An 18,972-nucleotide genomic window follows, 5' to 3' on the forward strand; every position below is an offset into this window, starting at 1 on the left:
TTGAACGAGACAAACAATTTTGTTAATGCTAAAAAGCCTCACAAATCAATTAAGGTTTTGCCAGTAGACATTCTCTAATCTATCACTGTAATCCCTTTGGGCCTAGAGGGAGTTCATTTCCACAGCCAAGTTTAAGTGTTAAATTCTTGACTTTCTTGAGGAAACAGTTTACTACTGGCACAGAAAACAGAGGCATTAAACAAAAAAGTTATAACTCTCAGTCTCAAGCAAGTCATGTGACACTTTGGGGACAAGTATTTCCTCAGATCAAGATGGGTGAAGAACCCCCCGCCACTCATAAAAAAAAAATCACTTGTGTATTTATTTATTTTTTTAAGTAAACTTGTCATCACATTTATGTCCCTGTACGCACCAATATATGCTATGACTCTCAGGGGCCAAATTCATCCAATCAGAAAAAAAAAAGCTAATGACAAGCAAAAATAAATAAATAAATAAATAAATAAATAAATAAATAAATAGAGTACAGTACATTGCGAGCACATCAACCTCAGACTTAGCCTTAACCTGGGTCATTTTGTATGTTCTGGGTATTCTGTTTTCTCTCACATTGCAAAAATGTGCATGGTTGGTTAATTGCAGACTCTTAATTTGGCTACACAGAAACAGAACCCTGTAGTACATATGCCAGACATGATGTGGCACTGTCACGCTGCAACAGGAAGTCACTCAAAACAGAGAATAAGAAGCCTGTGCGATGTCCGAATTAAACGCTAACCCCTCATTCACTATATAGTCCCGCACTGCAAGTGATCTAATATGTAATTCTGTTTGGCGATTCGGCGAGCTAGCTCACTACTTTCTTCTCGTCACAGTCACATATCACGTGACCACCGTACATGTCATGATGCACCGGCGCATAAATCTTCAACTAATTATTGTGAATGAAAATGTTTTATTCTATTTTATTACCTTAGTTGTACACATTTTCAACTAAAACAAATTATTTCCATAGTTCAACCATTTGAGTGAGCATTGATGTTCACTACTTTTCAAAGTGCAGTATGAGTAATTTTGAATGCCCTACATTTTTGCTCCCTGGACATTCGGACACCCCTACAAAATGGTGTGACCCGGAGTAGTGCCCTATAAAGGGAGTAGTGTGTACATTTGGACACAGTCATACTCGCAACATGGCAGGGAAAGAGAAAAGAGCAGAAGATGAGTGCGGAGTGACGACGAGCTACAACTTCTGCTTCGGAACGGAAGCCAGATCACCGCCAAACAGAGAACATCTGACAGGATAATCCAGCATTGTTGTTTTAAATGTTGGCAGTGTTCGTGCGTGGCGACATTAGAACTGTACACACTGAAACCATGGAAAAATATATTTTTCGGGCTGCTAAAACGATGAAACGTAAAAAGCCTTTGTGGGTACACTGTTATGCATTTCATTACGGATGTAGCCTAAAATTGTGCAGAGGCTTGAATGTGAGTCCAAATGGTTGTTTGTGTAATGTGCCCTGTGATTGATTGGCGACAAATTCAGGGTGGAGCCAAGCCCAATAAAATCTGACCTTGGAAAATGTGAATAGTTGTTCACTTAAAAATTGCAAAAATAACTTCAAAAATAATAATAATGTGATCCGACCTTAGCAATATCCCAAATTGGATTATCTAAAGAGCTTCAGTGAAATTTCCACCTCTGGTGTGCTTGTTTTGGCTGCAGTGGTGCATAACCTATTGTCTTTGATCATGCACTCAACTGATGTGCCTCTCCCTGTCTCGCCTGCCTCCGTGTCTCATAGCATCACTTCCCTCTCCTCCTCCTCTTCTTCTTCTCATTTCCTCCAAGCCCCCAGGAGGCTGCGGGTGTGCCCGTGAGAGGGTGGTCCCGAAGGAGGATAAGGAAGAGGTGTTTACAATACATGGAGGCTGCTGCTTTCTCTGCTGACCAGGAAATATGCCAATGTATAAATCATATCATAAAATTTACCAATACAAATACTACGTTATGAGGCTGGATAATAACACTTTTCATGGTTTGTTCTAAGTTTTGTTATGTAATGGATATGCTAGCATATGAACATTCATTGTGTAACTGGTCAAATGTAATGGTGATCCCACACATACACACACTTCCACTGATTGAATTGGACGTGCTAGCCAAGGAAGTTAAAATGGCATGGCTCGATGGTCAAGTGGCTGTCTCAAGGTTGTGGGATCAATCCTCAACCTCGGTGACCATACAAAGTGTCACTGAACAAGAATCATCACTTGCTCCCAGTGAGATTTAGCAGCCTCTTCCATGGCGGTTGGCGACCGTTATGTGTGTGAATATGGTGCTTTGAGCACCATATTGTGTTGTTTTTACCAAAATCTCAGGCGATCAAGGTAAGAGAGTGAGATTTACTCAACAGATTGTCACATAGCTAAGATAGCTGGCATCTGTTACACAAAGTAATCGTGGATAATGAAGTGGACATACCAGCCGTTTCTAAGTCGTTAGCAAACAAATATCAGGAAAAGCCTACTAAAACATTTCAGCTTTATTAAGGGTTGATCAGAGGAACATGGTGGCAAATGGTGGCAGTTGCAGATTGCAGTGGCTTGCTGTCAGGGACTTCAAGGCCTTCTCTGAATGACTAAACATTATCAAAAGCCCTGACCTGAATTTAAAGTTGTAATTTCCAATTTTAACATCAAAGACTTCTCCTTTAATCCTGAACAATGCAACATTTTTTTTCAGTTATTTCTACTGTCCCCCTAAAATAATATTTTAATGCACTGTATTGAGTTGGGGCACGGTATGAGTGGTTAGCACATCCGCCTCCCAGTTCTGTGGACTCGGGTTTGAGTCCAGGCTCCGGCCTTCCTGGGTGGAGTTTGCATGTTCTCCCCGTGCCCACGTGGGTCTTCTCCGGGTACTCCGGTCTCCTCCCACATTCTAAAGACATGCATGGCAGGTTAATTGGGTGGTGTACCCCGCCTACTGCCCAGAGCCAGCTGAGATAGGCTCCAGCATATATATATATATATATATATATATATATATATATATATATATATATATATAGGTGTGTAAACTTGTATCCACTGTACAGAGAGCAGCATATGACTGTAAGATTGAGGAATGAAAGGAGACGGATTAAAAGTTTTTGTAGGGCTGATTATGAACAGTTTTATGATAAAAATCATTCAACCATCTTATAAATTCACTATGCCGGATTCAGAATTAGAAACGTATGCTCCTGTGGAGGCTGATGCCGAATATGAGCATACTGAAACAATCATACTTCAGCCAGTTTCCCTCATCTGAGTGAGCGCTTGGCTGTGCGACGGAAAAGATGATGATTTATAGCTGCATTTGTACATTTGCTTGAGCTTCTTTAAATCACCTGTCGCATGTTAGTTGTAAGGTGGGATTTTCAAGTTGTTTTCTTTTATTTATACACAGAGAAACAGTGTTCTCCCTGTCCAACAAGGTTAACCTCAGTGCACGCTTTATTGTTTACTATCCATCATAGACAGATGGCTTAGATTGACTCCCTCCTGTAACTTGTTTTTTTCTGTTTTTGTTTTTTTTTTTTTTTTTTTTTTTTTGTCTGTGTGTAACCAAAGTGTGACCTTTGGTTAACATTTCTTAAATACATAAAGCCCCACAGTGACAAGAGCAATTTTTACTCCTACTTGCACTGGTTGGTTTTAGGTCAAGTTTGTTCTGATTTGTAAAACCACCTATCACAAGGATTTCAAACGATTCTGGCAAATCTAGAACATTCTCCTCCACACGCAAGCAGTCAAAAGTCACAGAAAAGACACTCATTATTACTCTGAGGGTACCTAAATCTTACAAAACTCCTACTGGGCACATGAACATGGCTTCAATTTTTAAACAGCTCTTGGGATGCAGATGGATGTGCTGAACTGTTGTATGATTAATGCTCTGTGCAGGCTGCCCTCTGACCTTGAAGCCTAAATTGCACAAGACACAGAGTGGGGTCTTTCCTTGGGGTACATTCTGAACTTGTTCAAGACCATGGCCTTTTTTTTTTGTTTCATGTTCAAATATTTTAGCTATTTCTTCTCCATAGGAGTTTTGTTTCTGAATGTAAGTTGAGGACATGGCGACATAATTTTGTTTAACGCCATCGGGGGTGGATCATCATGGGAGGGAATTCAAGCAAAACAAAAAAACAAAACAAAAAAAATGACAATGATTCAGTTTTTCATTGACTTAAATTAATTCCCAGTTACTAATGTTGTAATGTTTCATTCAGCTGACTTCGATGCAGGAAGTGTGCAGTTCACTCTCAGTAACTGCGAATGAAAGAGTGAATGGTTGCCTGTCTCTATATGTGCCCTGCGACTGACCAGGCGTAGACTTTCGCCTACAGTCGGATGGATGGATGGCTGGATGGCTGGATGGCTGGATGGATGGATGGATGGATGGATGGATGAATGGATTGATGGATGGATGGATGGATGGATGGATGGATGGATGGATGGATGGATGGATGGATGGATGGATGGATGGATGGATGGATGGGTAAACATTCTTGTACTTCAGTGTTTAATACAGTCTGCATTTTAAATGTGAATCCATTTTCTTGACTAAATAAAAAAGGTTAGTGAGCATAAAATTATTTGCCTCTTTGTTAGAATGTTGCTTTGAGCTTGGTCAAATACAATCAGGAGTGTCAGGGGGCCTGTTGCAATTAATAGCTGCAGTGGGTCACATGCCAACAGTAAGACAATTGCATGTCAGTTGTTATGATCATTCCCTCCTCAAAAATAAATACGTTCACCCACTGCTTTGTAGGTCCCTACGGCGCAAAGAAATTAGTTGTGATCTTTAACTTTGCTGCCGTTTATCGCTCTTAGATTTCTTCATGCCCAAAGGGGGCACATTGAGTTAGTGTGTGCTTGTGCACACGTGCATGTGTCAGGCGATGGGAGAAGCTGCCAGGGAAAAATCACCAAGATCTCAAGCAACTTTCTTCCACCTCAGTTTTTCCTCTCTCCCTCTCAGTCTGCCTGTCTGTGTCTACGTCTCACGTCTTCATATGGCTGACCTGCTTCTTCGCATGCTATTTGAATATTCCTGGATGTGAGGATATGATGAAATTCCTCTGACCCAAAATTTTCCAGATTCCTATCTCTAATTTAGGTCCATCAGCACATAGAGTTTTAACATTTAAAAACTCTGTTTAAACATTTGATTCACTTTTTGGCAAGTTTGCAGAACGACTGCATGATCTGACAGCTTCAATATTTTGACAGTTGTGCTTTGTGTTTACCTGTCAAGATGAATGTAGTGGGTTCCTTAATAGAGTGTAACGTTGAAAGCGCGCCCGTAAATTTGTTTCACACTTCTGCAAACTATTTCAGATAGTACTTTTTATATTTAAAGTCATCAAGACTACCTCCCCTCGTGTATATTTTTGCTGGCTTTATGACTACCTCTTCCAGATTTCCGCCTGCTTCTTTCAGGGTGTTACTAATTCTGCCAAGTGTTGCAAACCCAAGGGCTTTCCCTATCTCCCACAACTGAATCCGAACTTTTTCCTGACATCTGCGCAGCAGGATGCTTTTTCACTGAGCGAACACATTTCAGACAGAGAGGAGCTATTATTAAGTGGTCTGGAATGGAGACCTGTTTCTGTTTACTGATGCTATAACTTACTTCCACATTAAAAGCAATCCAGTTCATTCAGTAATTCACTTTCTTCTGTTTTTCCTGTGGCCAAATGTTAATTTCAGCTTTAGAGAAGTTACACATGAATTCAGTTGATTTAAAAGTGGGCAATTTGCACTTCTGAACTTTGACTTCCTTGTGTCGGTACTATAACGGTGACTTTCTTGCAGGTCTGTGGATTCACCCAAATGTGCTGAGATTTGCTATGATTTTTCCACTCCCTATTCTCATTGCCAACTGGAAATATCCTCCATTAAAGGCTAATGTATGGTTTCTGTTCCTCTGCAGCATTTGTGGCATTTTCAGCAAGATCTCCAAATAGGAACAGTGGTTGAACAGTAGTGCTAGAACAACATATAAAGCAGCTTAGTCACACAGTCATTCGGTCGTTAACTCAAAGACGACTACAAGGGTAGAAGTGGACCCACTACAAAAAAATGAACACAAAAACACAACTCAGGCGCAGATAAGGAACATAAAGCTTTCATGGGAAATAGACTCCCTCCATGATCATCCTGTCATTGCGCTCAACCACACTGACATTTGTCATATTCCGAGGTGGTAGCTGCATGATCACACATACTGTGTACACAGATTCGTATCCCAGCCAAGCCGCAGGCCCTGTCTGAGTCCTGACCCGTTACGATCTGTGTGTCTCTGCGGCTTTTCGACTTGTGTTCCCTAAACCTCAGAATGTGAGCCACGTAAACCGACCCTCTAAACGGCTGTGTCAGGAGAAAGTGTATGAGATACGTCATGCGTGATTAACTTAACAAACAGAGCTTCAAATATCTCGAGCTGCTTGAATCAACAGCGTTCTTGAGTCAAGTCCAATTGTACTTTTCAAGCTGTATTTCATACTCTATCCAAAGTGTGTTGTTCCTTTTTCGACACAGCTTGGGTGAATTATAGAAAATAAGTTACACCTTCCTCCAGTAGCAAATCTGACAAATTGATGATGTTTTTACAGAATAAACACTAGCAATTGAAAATCCGAACCTAAAAATCACATCGGCAATTTATGAGTGTCACATCCCAGATTAATGGGAAAATCAATTTATTTGGATAATTTAAGTGTAGTTTTTTAGCAGACACATTCTTTGTTAGTGACTGTGGATATTATGACAGTGCAATTGAAACCAGACCAGATCCTTTGCCTCTTCTGCCAGGGCTGTGGTGCACACGCAGGCAAAAGCAAGCCAGCACATTTGGGCAATGAATGGATTGATTTTACACATTAATCTTTATGCATCTGATCAGGACTAATTATGTTCCAGATAGTTTGAAAAATATGTAATCCGTACGACGTGACCCCATTGCCGCTTTCATATGTAACCACTTAGATTCAGTTATTTGTTCAATGTGCACACAATCCTGACAGTAGTGTCAAATATGTCTTACAAAAAAGCAAGCTGATCACTACCAGGAATCTAAAGGCTCTTATGTTCGGCCAATGGTGATAAATGATGTAAGGGGGGACGGAGGGTAATCCAAAGGTCTTCCACTAAACTGAAGTGACATGGTGGCTCAACTCTCCAACACATAATTTCTTCATTTTCCTTTTAAAAGTAACAAAGGACACAACTATTAGATTGTAAACAAGATCTCGAGTTTTAAATCGCCGTTCCACCCTCATGTGTTTGCTCCACAATGTTACTTATGTCCCTCTACTGCATTGGTGTCCAAACTACGGCCCGGGGGCCATTTGCGGCCCGCCATCCATTTTTTAGTGGCCCGCGAGATATGCTAAAAATGACTTTTGACTCAGTTCAAATAAAATAAACAAAACAAAAATGTTTGGAGATGGTCAAAGTAAGAAGGGAGGGTATCGAAAAACAGGTGCCATTAAAGGTTATTTTAGTTAACTAAAACTAATGTAAAAACTAAAAAACTATTTCGTTAACAAAATAAAATAAAAACGAAGATGCTTTTTAAAAAAAAGAAAACTAACTGAAACTACATTTTATGTTTACAAAACTAACTAAAATAAAACTAACTATAATTATTCCAAAAATGTCCTTCGTTTTAGTCTTTGGTCATTAATTGAATGCATGAGCTTTTGGGGATGATTTTAAATGTTATTTTTAGTAGATTTATTTTTATATCAACCGGAATAATGACGTCACGCCCATGGTGTTTTTTAAATATTGTGCACAAGTAATACACATAAAAAAAACAACCCTAAAACTAATACTGAAACTAACTAAACTAAAACTAAGCATTTATTAAAGAACTAAAACTAATACAAAAACTAACAGAACAACCCTGAAAACTAATTAAAACTAACTAAATAAAAAAAATAAAAAATAAAACTCAAAAACTAAATAAAACTAAAATGAAAAATTCCGGAACTTTAATAACCCTACTGCCATATTGCAAATACATTGGTTTATATACTGTAGCATTTTTCTAAATATGCAAAAGCACAAATAAATTAGTTGTACAATTTTCAGGACGAAACACAATTTCTCTTCATAACATTATGTGGCCCTTGCGTCCTTCTGATTTTCTGTATGTGGCCCTCAAATGAAAAAGTTTGGACACCCCTGCTCTACTGTATATGTTATGCAGAGCTGCACTCAATTTAGCCTAATTCTTAGTTTAGGTAAAAAGCAGACTACAACTTGGACAGGTCAGTCAGTTGGACAGTCCATCACAGGGCACATAGAGAGACAGACAAACATTCACAGTGTCACTGAGTTGAAAGTGAACTCACACTGGCTGCTCCTGACTCAACCAAGTGAACCACGACACTCTCAGTCACCATTCCTAACATATATTGTATTTTATTTTATCATTATTTCTCATAATGTAATTATTATTGAAAATGTACTAATCCATGACTTATCCCGTTGCAGTTATGAAAAACCAAGTTTCTCGCCAGTAGGCCTACTGTACAACAAATTGCTAGCAGGTGTCCATGTTTTCATCATACCGGAGCGACAACTATTTCCTGCTTCACTGTCTAAGAATTATGGGAAATACTGCTGCGGTCGGACCGAATGTGAGTTGTGCGTTTTCAGTGTTACAATGTGGGACTACGAGATAACAGACTCAGTCAGCACACTTCCAATAGCTGCTGGGACCGAGCAAAAAAGGTTGGATAATGGTGAGTGCATTGATTGTTTACAGCTGTTGGAACGTTCCACCAAGATAACGTTTAGCATTAGCCAGTAATCACATAACCACCGCTCACCAAATTGACTAGCAATGTTCAAACTTTTGTTTTCGTCTGTTGCTGGATCACCTCCGTTTCTCTGCTCGAAGCAAAGGAATGATACTTTATTTATGGCAAATGCTACTTCATTAATTGACGATTACACTGACGGACAAAAACCCACTACCATCATTTCTTTTAAAGTTTCTAGTGATTCGTTAGAAATACAGGAGGCTGTCACTGACGGACTGACAGACAGTCTGTCGGCACTTATGGAATGCCAACTCTGATCATTAGAATAATGTAAACTATTAAAAGGGATACTTGGCTCATTTAGCCATTTTCAGAAGTGGAAAGTTCATATTTTGTTCAGAATGAATTGATAACTTCATTATTTTTCATGTCCAATTAATACCTTCGAAAACTATTTTTTTTTCACTTGCTGTCGACTGATGATGACATCACCTGTGCTGAGGAAGTAGGTAAAGACCAATCTTGGCTCACCTGTTTTCTGGGTTTGGTCAGTAAACTGAGCCATGATTGGTCGTTACCCCCTTCCTCAGCACAGGTGATGTCATCTTCAGTCAATAGCAAGTGGAAAAACGTGTTTTTAATAGTATTTAAAAACAAAAGTATTCTACATGAAAAATAATGAAGTTATCACATTAATTATAGACAAAATATTAACTTTTTACTGCTGAAAATGGCTCAATGAGCCCTTTAACATACAATGCATCACAAAGATAATGCACCTTATAACCCGGTACACCTTGTGTATGAAAACATTAAAATAGACCTATGTGTTAATATTGTGGAGCGCCTAAAAAATATAGTATTTGAAGAAATACAGTCTGTATACATCACAGTTATGAGGCATTGAAAAAAAGGCTACTAGTTTGTTGAAAATAAATATTACTATTATTTTGGGGTTTAGAGTTTCTCAAAGTCTTCTACTTATGGCTTGTCATGTTTAAGTCTGCCAGGAAAACAGTATTCTAATGAGAAGGCATCAATAACAACAATAGTAAAATACCTACATCCTGTTTGCGGTCATTAATAATAAAAGCTATCACCATTTCTCTGGTACCTGTCAATATCACTTTGTCTAGAGGGCTGTGTTCTTGGCATTGCACTTAACCACAGCCTTTTTTTTTTTTTTCCAACAGACATTTCTCCATTCTTGACCTTCATAAAAGGGGACATAGGTTAAAAGGTTGGGGGTCACTTGCCCGATGAATACTTAGACATCTTGCTGACTCCACTGACAGACAGGAAGTATAAAAATCATACAGTATTTAAGCAACTCCGCTTTAGTTAGTCCCATTAGACACTTCCAACTTTGAATTTAATATACACCCTTCCCCCTAACTCCATCTTTTCAATCCTCCCCTCTGATCCTAAAGCCAGCCTTGCGGCACACTCCAATGTTATCGACTCAGCATGTTTTCAGCGTGGTGTGGACGCACTCTCAATCATCATTAAGGGTTTTGGAGAGTCTTGGGGTCTGGGAAACGTTCCAGAATGTGTAAAAGTTTCCATGAGGAAAGCCTCAGTTGCTTTCAGAATCATCAGCGGTAGACGGAGATCCTCTACAAGAATAGAATGCCCCTTTTTGTTCCCGAAGGGAAAGGGGATTTGACAACATTTTGATTTTCTCCTTGAGAAAACAAGCCTAGTGGAGTTGCAAATGCAGAAACCATGAATGGAGGAGGAAACAATCACAACTAAACTACCCTGAAATGCAATGCAATCAGAGCACATATGTTAACTGTCAGAAATTGACTGAGGCTGCTATATGTGAGTGTTTTTGTTTTGTTTTGTTTTGTTTTGGAGAATAAGGGTCCTCTGTGTCCCAGAGAGGCAGCTGGTACAAATCTGACCCTCTGATTAGCACTACTGTGCTGCATTCAGCTGCATTTCATGATATCACCAATCACGACAGCAGCTAATAAGACAGGACACACTGCAAGGAGCCTCACAGGACCAAATGTCTGGCCCAGTCAGCATTCTTCTCTTGCTATACACACACCTGTATCTCGATACACATATACACATCCTGTGAATATGTTGCAAAATTATATCACACAGAATTCTTTCTTGAAATATATCCAATTCATGGTGAATTACAAGGTGAAAATATCTGAATATGGTTTAAAAAAATATCTATGCATCCATCCGTTATTTTTTGAGATTTTTAATTTTTTAATTTTTTTATTTTTTACATGTTAACAGAGGAAACCACTGCGGTACTCGATACCACACAAGACCACAGCTTATTTTGTGAGACTTCAGCTCATTGAACATATAAAGCACGAGTGTCAATTTTTTTTTCTTTTGAGGGCCACATGCAGGCATAGGAGATAAGGAAAATAGTTTGGGGTTTTCCATGATTTGGGGTGGCCCGCATCCCTATATCCCACTAGAATAGCTTCGCCCCTGCCATGAACTTCTTTCCACATTCAGAACCGAAAATACGTAATCATTAATAAGATGACAATTTATTAAGAGGAGTGTTTATTTGAGGATCTTAGTTAGCAGAAAGTAGAGGATACGTTTTTTTGTGTGGTGAGAAATATTGTGACTATTTTATTTTTATTTTTAAATAATTCGCTCTAAGTCATATTTATTAGTATATGTAGTCTAGTACATCAGGGTGACATACACAAAACACCTTTTTTTTTTTTTTTTTTTTAAAGATATGCAGAGGGCCGCTTGAAGATAGCTGGTGGGCCACAGATGGCATCCTTGCTGTTAGTGTTACATCCAAACCTGTTTTCCATCAATCAAGTCTCTACACTGCTAATGCAATTCATCCATTGTTTTCTATGGGAAACATTTATTTTGAATTATGCACGGGTACCGATACCAGGTAGCAGTATTGGGCTAATTACCTTATCTTATTGCCTTATCTTATTGCCTTATCTTATTGCGTACTGCCTTATCAGTACTCGCGACAGCACCACTTTCGATAACACTTTTTCTTGTGGCTGTTTAGCAATCAGGAGCATAAGGGACACGTGTCTGACAGATGCCCATTAAGAATGTATTTAAATTCATTTTATTGTGTTTTATAAACATTTGTATATGTGCCAAAAAAATCAAAATTAACCACGCAGGAGGGGTCTTGTTGGTGCTGGACTTCACTTTGATGGATTGGATGTACTGGCTTCTATGGATCTCACTCTGCCTTATCGATCCTTCCCTCCTTCCTCTCTTTAGTTTTTCCTCTGGGCTCTTGAGATCTCGCTAAATTTGCTGGAATTTAGAGGCTTCCGGGGTTGGCGTAAGACTTTGATTTTGTAATCATGGGGAAGGCAGGAAGTGTTTGGTCGGTGCTGGATTTCACTTTGATTTACCTTTCTTTTCTCTTTATTTCTTTTTTTTTCTGACCTTTTCTCTGGTCTCCTGACCATTTAAACCTCACGACTCTGGCAAGATTCTGAAGTACCTGGTTAAGGCGAAGGGTAATGGGATATTTATAAGGTTTTAGGTGAATGAATGAGTATAAATTTATACGTATTTGCACGCACGCACACGCACGCACGCGCACGCACGCAAACGCACGCAAACGCACGCACGCACGCAAACGCACGCACGCAAACGCACGCACACATACACAAAAAAAAAAAAAGAAAAAAAAAAAAAAGAGCAATGATGACAAGACATTGAATCGGTAAGACTACCGAATGAACAATTCTGAGCTCTTAGAAAAAAAAAAAAAAAAAAAAAAAATCAAAATTGAGATATTGATATATTTGAATTCTCCACTTAATTCCCTTTGAAATGCTATATAATACATGGATGTCGCTCAAAAATTGACAAAGTTACAGCAGTTTTAATGTTAGAAGGTGGAAATTCCTAGTTTTGAGAAAAAGGGCTTTAAAGTTTTGGTACTTGCATCTTTCAAATGTTCATAGCAACCAGTACCTTAGGAAAAAAATATGAACCTGAAATTTTCAGGAACTGTTCATATATCAGTGGAAAGTCAATTCCAATAGCAGGCAAGGTCATCGTCCGAGATTTTAACGATTTAGATTCTAAAATTTAGAAGTTTGACCTCTCAAGAGATGAAATCAGCCTCAACTTTGAAGATTTCGTCTGAGGCTAGTAAAGTCGGGTTGTTTTTAAAAAGGTCAGTGCTAGCTAGCTAGCAGGCTAAAAACACGCCCCCGAGTTACGAGGCATACTGTCTAATAATTGCTTATTTTCATACACTTCTATTACAATTTTGACTTTTGTGCTGCTTGGAAATGAAACGAGAGACCTCAAGGGAGCTATTTGTGGAGAAATCTCAAAATCAAAAAATGTCCAACTGTCTAATATCGCCCATATCTCTAGATTGAGTCTGCCGACATGCGGACCCTTTTGCTGGAGCGGGTCACATTTGTTTAAATTCATTTTATTGTGTTTTATAAAAAGATGTATATTATGAGCAAATGGAAAAGGATCACATAAAATTGCTACTATTTCCCTGCAATATTAAGAAAAAAATATATATTAGGATGTACAGTATATTGCTATTTTATGTATCATAAGTACTAGTGGTATCGGTACTTGGTATTGGTATCGACTGTGACTACTCGAGTTGAGTACTCATACTGGTGTCCATCTGAAAAAAGTGATATCGAACATCCGTATTTCAAATTACATAAAAAAAGGTCTAGCATCATCCTTGAAACAGATTGTACGTGACCTGAGACGTTCCACATTGGATAACTTGTATGTTCAGTTGTATAGGTTCACATTGCATCTGATGCATGTAGTCTTCAAGCTACATTTGACATGCTGTTGTGTTGAAAGCCATGTTTAGGTAGGAGCCGTGTTTCGGAAACCGGCAGCGGGAGTATTGCATTCAGCCTTTCTCGCAACAAGTACAAGCGGCAAACAAAATCTACTTTGGAGATTGTGTATTGCAGTCATGGGGTTTCAAGCTCAGACTCCCGCCATGCTAACAGTGTTCCTTGTGGTACAGTAGCTCACTGTTGATAAGTTGAATGATTTCTCAAGGGCTATATAAAATCTAGCCCTGGCCAGAGAGGCACATTTCCTTTGCCTGATGAGAGCTGGAGGCCGAAGCATTGGAGCGTGGGAGGCGCTGCACTCTTGGGGAAGATCAAGTGTGCGCCCATGGACTCCAAATCACCAGCCCCCGATTGCTGAGGAGCAACACAATGCTGCATCCCTGGCGTTAAATCACTGCTGCTGAGGTGAGGTCATCCGCCTGTCTTGCTCTCTAATGGAGAGCTCAGCTCACGAAGGCACAGCCGTAATGCATGGAGAAGGGAAGCAGGAGGCACTGCGAGCTACCTTCCAATCTTATTTATTTTAACTTAAGACTCATTTGAGGAGTTTGCAAGAGAAGTGGGAGCACACAGATGCCTTTGGAGTATGCCGTTACCACCGCATACTTACCAGGACTCCAGGAGCTCACCGCAGAATGCATGAGCAGTTGACAGGTGATGCAAAACGGTAGTATACTGAGGTTTTTCATGGTGCTTCTACACTGTCCGGGGTCAATCGATACACATTCCTGTGCGTCCCTAATGCAACTGTAATCACCGATAGAATACATTTGGCCACTGGGTGAAGAAGGATTGAGCCCACTAAGTGACAACGGATAGAGTAGTGGGGAAGGGAAAACTAGGTTACACGATTTTAACCTGGCATTTCAATGGACTTCTGGCGCATCTTAATTACTGGACATCTGTGTAAAAGGACACCAAGGTGAAATCAAAACTAAAGCTGCAATTTCACCTTAATTTGATTATTCAGGATGAAATGAGAACTTCAGTCTATAATGTTGGTAACACTGAGAACAAATTTCATTTTACATGGTTTTACAGTAGGTGTGTTGCATGAATGCAAATATGAAAAGAAAAGAAAAACTACGATGTACACTACATTCTCTAAAATCAGTCTCCACTTTGTAACAGACTGGCCTGGCTGAATTTATACGTGCAACAATTATTCGATTAATTGACAACTAATCAATTATCAAACAAAATTAAACAACTATTTTGTAGGGATGTAGCGATAAGTTCAATATCGTGATATCGTGATATTAAAATTGCCACACTATCGTCGTCGCATTGTTCACAATATTTAAATGCAACACAGCTGTTAAAAAAGTCAGGTTGATTTGCATTTGTGCAGTTCTAGCACCCTCTGGTGGCTAGTTTTTTTTTTAGTCCAATTTAATTTTCATTAGGGATGTTTTGGCCCTTCTATGTAAAATCTACACTAATTGTCAGATGAAGAGGAGCATAATATGCCTGTGAAGCAAGTCAATATGTGTACTCAATGTGTGCGTAAATTAACAACATAACATAATAATAAAACACAACAATAATAATAATATAACATTCCTGTTATGTACAAAAGCACAGTAGTGTGCAGTTTTAGTATGAGCCCATTTTTATTTCCAATATTGTGACCCTTTTTTGTATCGCCATACTTCCCGCAATAATTATTGTATCGTGAGCTTTATATCGTGATAATATCGTATCGTTTGGACATTTGGATATCGTTACATCCCTACTATTTTGATAATCAACGTTTAAAGTCTTTGTGTAACTTAAAATTGTCCAAACCCTCTAATTTCAGCCTGTCAACAATAAATATTCTCTCCTTTCAGTAGTTCTTCATTAAAGCAGACTGATTGTCTTTTGCTTACATTGGCTGGCAACCAGTTCAGGGTGTACCCCGCCTACTGCCCAAAGCCAGCTGGGATAGGCTCCAGCACCCCCCGCAACCCTTGTGAGGAAAAGCGGCTTAGAAGATGGATGGATGGATGATTGTCTTTTGTGTTTAAATATGCAAACATCTGCTTTTACTTTGGGAAAACAATGATTGACATTTCCCCCTAGTTTCTGACATGTTCCTGAATCATAAGCAATTCATGAAAAAAAAAAAAAAAATGTCAGTTGACTTTATTACAAAGATAATTATTTTCAGCCACAGTATGAATATATCAGCCTTAGATGTGTATTTCAAACTAGTAGCCGTTGGTATTAATCAGTACCCAAGAAGTGGCTCTCCGTTTCAAAAAGGTTGGTGAGCACATCACTCCCTCTCCTGTGAGGTTGCTTAATTGTTGCTTATTTGCAACATTTTAAACAATACTTAGTAAAAATAATGGGTTAATAAACAGTCAAGTGAAACAAGATGTTTCAATAAACTTTAACGCAAAGTATTTTTCATGCAATTAGTTTGATTACTGGAAAAATATGTACTAGGCTAATGACAACCCTTGCTGCCTTGTTGCGTGAACTCAGTAGATGCCATTTCAAATCCAGCTTGCAAACTTTGTTGTGTAGATTCTTGTTTAATATCGCTAACATTGTTTGTGGAATATAATTTATGTAAACAATCTTATTTTAATTCATTTTAATTCATCCCTAATAAAAATAAATATAAAAGTCAAAAACAGACTTTGGCCAAACTTTGAAAAATCACTGAAAAATAACTAGCATTTATTCGCTCAATGTTATACTAGCACAAAAATAAATTATCCAGAGTTAGACAAAATGAACAAAACACTGTCTCGGTTAACGTCGGTTTGTTTGCTTTAATTAATTTTAAAGAAAGCTCTTAACATCCCAATATATCATTTTCCTTAAAATTGCATTAATGGCAATTTTCTGTAACCTACTTCTAATTTCTAGTTCCTGTTACAAGTATAACAATACTTTGAAATAAGAGCAGGTATTGGCCCGATACCAAAACCTGTCATTGGTACTCGCCCATCCATAATAAAAATAAATACAAAAGTCAAAAACAGACTTTGGTCATACTTTGAAAAATCACTGAAAAATAACTAGCATTTATTCGTTCATTGTTATACTAGCATAAAAATCAATTATCCAGAGTTAAATAAAATCAACAAAACACTATCTCTATTAACGACCGAGAACCATCTTATATCATAGTAAGAATTCAATTGCCAGCAAGCAGCTAATGCAGCAGTTAACCCCACTTATGTGGACAGCTCAGCCTTCATAACTTTCACTCACTAATCAACTGTGGCTAATGACGATCAATTTATGAGTCAACGTCATAACCCGTTTCAGGTTGGCATGGATAGATACTCAATTGGAAAGTGGCTACTGTTTTGAATGGGAGTACACTTATTGTTGAGTTGTTTACTATGACCCCGGGTTTACACCGGTTGCGGTTGCGGTGCGGTTGCGGTGCGTTCCGGCGACGCAAGCAATTAGATTCCATTCATTCGAATGGTGCAGTTTACACCGCTTGCGGGTGCGTTGCGTGTCGACTGCGTCTCAGCTGCGGCGTGCCGCAGCCCTTCCGCAAGGATAGCCTATTTTCTATTTTTGCCGGACGCCGCAGCGGAAGGCCTCCGGCAAATGGCAAGCTAGCACAAAACACATCGAGCGGGACAGGAAGACCGACGCAGTTTCAAAATAAATTTCCGGTTACCTTTCAAGATAAAACACTCGCCAGCTCCTATTTCGCAAGCATGCTAGCAAAACGTGATGTGGGCGTCGACGGGCCTGGAGTTAACGTGCGAGGTGCTCATTCACGGTTTAGACACCAGCGAACATGGACGAGGAGAGGTTTATATTGGAGGTAGAAAGCCACAAAATAAAAAAGTCCACCTCTCTTTCTGCTTCCCTGTTGAGCACAGACTTTCTGTGTGTTTGTCGTTGTTTTTAATGCCACATGATCGCGCGCGGTCACGCGAGACACGGCGGGAAGTGACTGAGCTGCCGGACCGCAGCTGTGGATTGGCCAAAAAATTTACGCGTCCGGAGCACGCAGTCAAGACGCACCGCACCGCAGCCGCACCGCACACGCAACCGGTGTAAACCCGGGGTAACAGTCCACTGTGATGCCACAAAAGCTCAACACTTTAGCTTTAGAGATGTGCAGAGATAATTCTTTGATGCTGTTGACCCTAATGAGGAGAGAGTATAGAAAATGGATTGATGGACTGATTTATTGAAGTCGTGTGCAATGTGCTTACATCTCACGTCATGCATGATCAACTTCCAAGACGTATGGTATATTATATATTTTGCAGCACTACCGTTAGAAAACATCCGCAAACATGTGTGTAGAGTGTGTATTAACTTAATATAGCTGATAACAACACCCTTCTTTGTCTGCATTGCCTGTTTATGGCAACAAATGGGACTCATCAAAACCAGCAGATATGCTGACAACACAATTACAGTTGAGCAGCAACAACTCCCCACTCCCCTGTTCCCTTCATGCCTAACTCTTGCAACACAAGCACGCACACGCATGCACACACTAATGTTAACAGGAAGGGTGACGAGGCAGGAGTTCAATGGGGGTCATTGGTTCCCCACCTGTATTACGATGCATGGGGTTGTTACAATTTCATACTGGTAAAATCCACGGAATATGCTATGAATACACATCATAACAACAAGCGGTGCCTCTGCTAACAGAGATAACACGTTGGTGACCTAAGAGACACGCTGTGGGATGGACACAGGAGGCAATAAACTCGGCCATAAGCTCCCTTGGGTGTGTCTGATCTCATTGCCAGGGTAGACCCATGACCCTTTAGTCTCCCTTGATGACGACAGCTGCCTGGCCTGTACTCCGGGGGGAAAAAGACGGGAAAAGAATGCCTCTGGCATCCCTCCCAAAAAGCCAGGCGGGGATTAGGAAACCCCTACCTATTGTTTTGCTTCCCTCATTAGTCGATATGTCAACAGTTTGGTTTGCTACGCGTGTGCCACTGTTTTTGTTCTGCTGGAACCTGGCTGACCCCAGACTCTCTGATGTTTTGACAGATTGTTTCAAAATCCCATCAAGGCGATGTTGTGCTATGATCTAAAGAAACTACTTGGACAATACAAACAGGACCACATGCGAGAAGAAAAGCAAATATATTGTCTGGGACTAAAATTTAACAATTGAATTTGTTTCTGTTTATTTGGACTTCTGTTTGAAAAAACGTGACGTAAATCTGCAGCCTGTATTTTGTAATGAAATTGAAGAGAGAGGTAAAGTAGGCTGAGTGTTTATGTTTAATTGGACCAGTGTTTTGAGTAATAAATCTATATTGTTCATATAATAAAGACATTCAATCACTCTCATACACAGCAAAATTAGAGAGTTAAAATTGCAGAGTTAAATTTGTGGGAGTTCATTTTAACTCCCA

General features: G+C 39.4%; 1 protein-coding gene across 2 annotated transcripts in view; it reads right to left on the reverse strand.

Annotated features, from left to right (window-relative positions):
• The window catches only part of LOC144022422 (nuclear factor of activated T-cells, cytoplasmic 1-like), a 71,724-nt gene that overhangs the window by 11,447 nt on the left and 41,305 nt on the right, over positions 1-18,972 (reverse strand). The gene's annotated exons all lie outside the window — the stretch shown is intronic.

Source organism: Festucalex cinctus, chromosome 7, assembly GCF_051991245.1.
Source record: "Festucalex cinctus isolate MCC-2025b chromosome 7, RoL_Fcin_1.0, whole genome shotgun sequence".
Taxonomy (NCBI): Eukaryota; Metazoa; Chordata; class Actinopteri; order Syngnathiformes; family Syngnathidae; genus Festucalex; species Festucalex cinctus.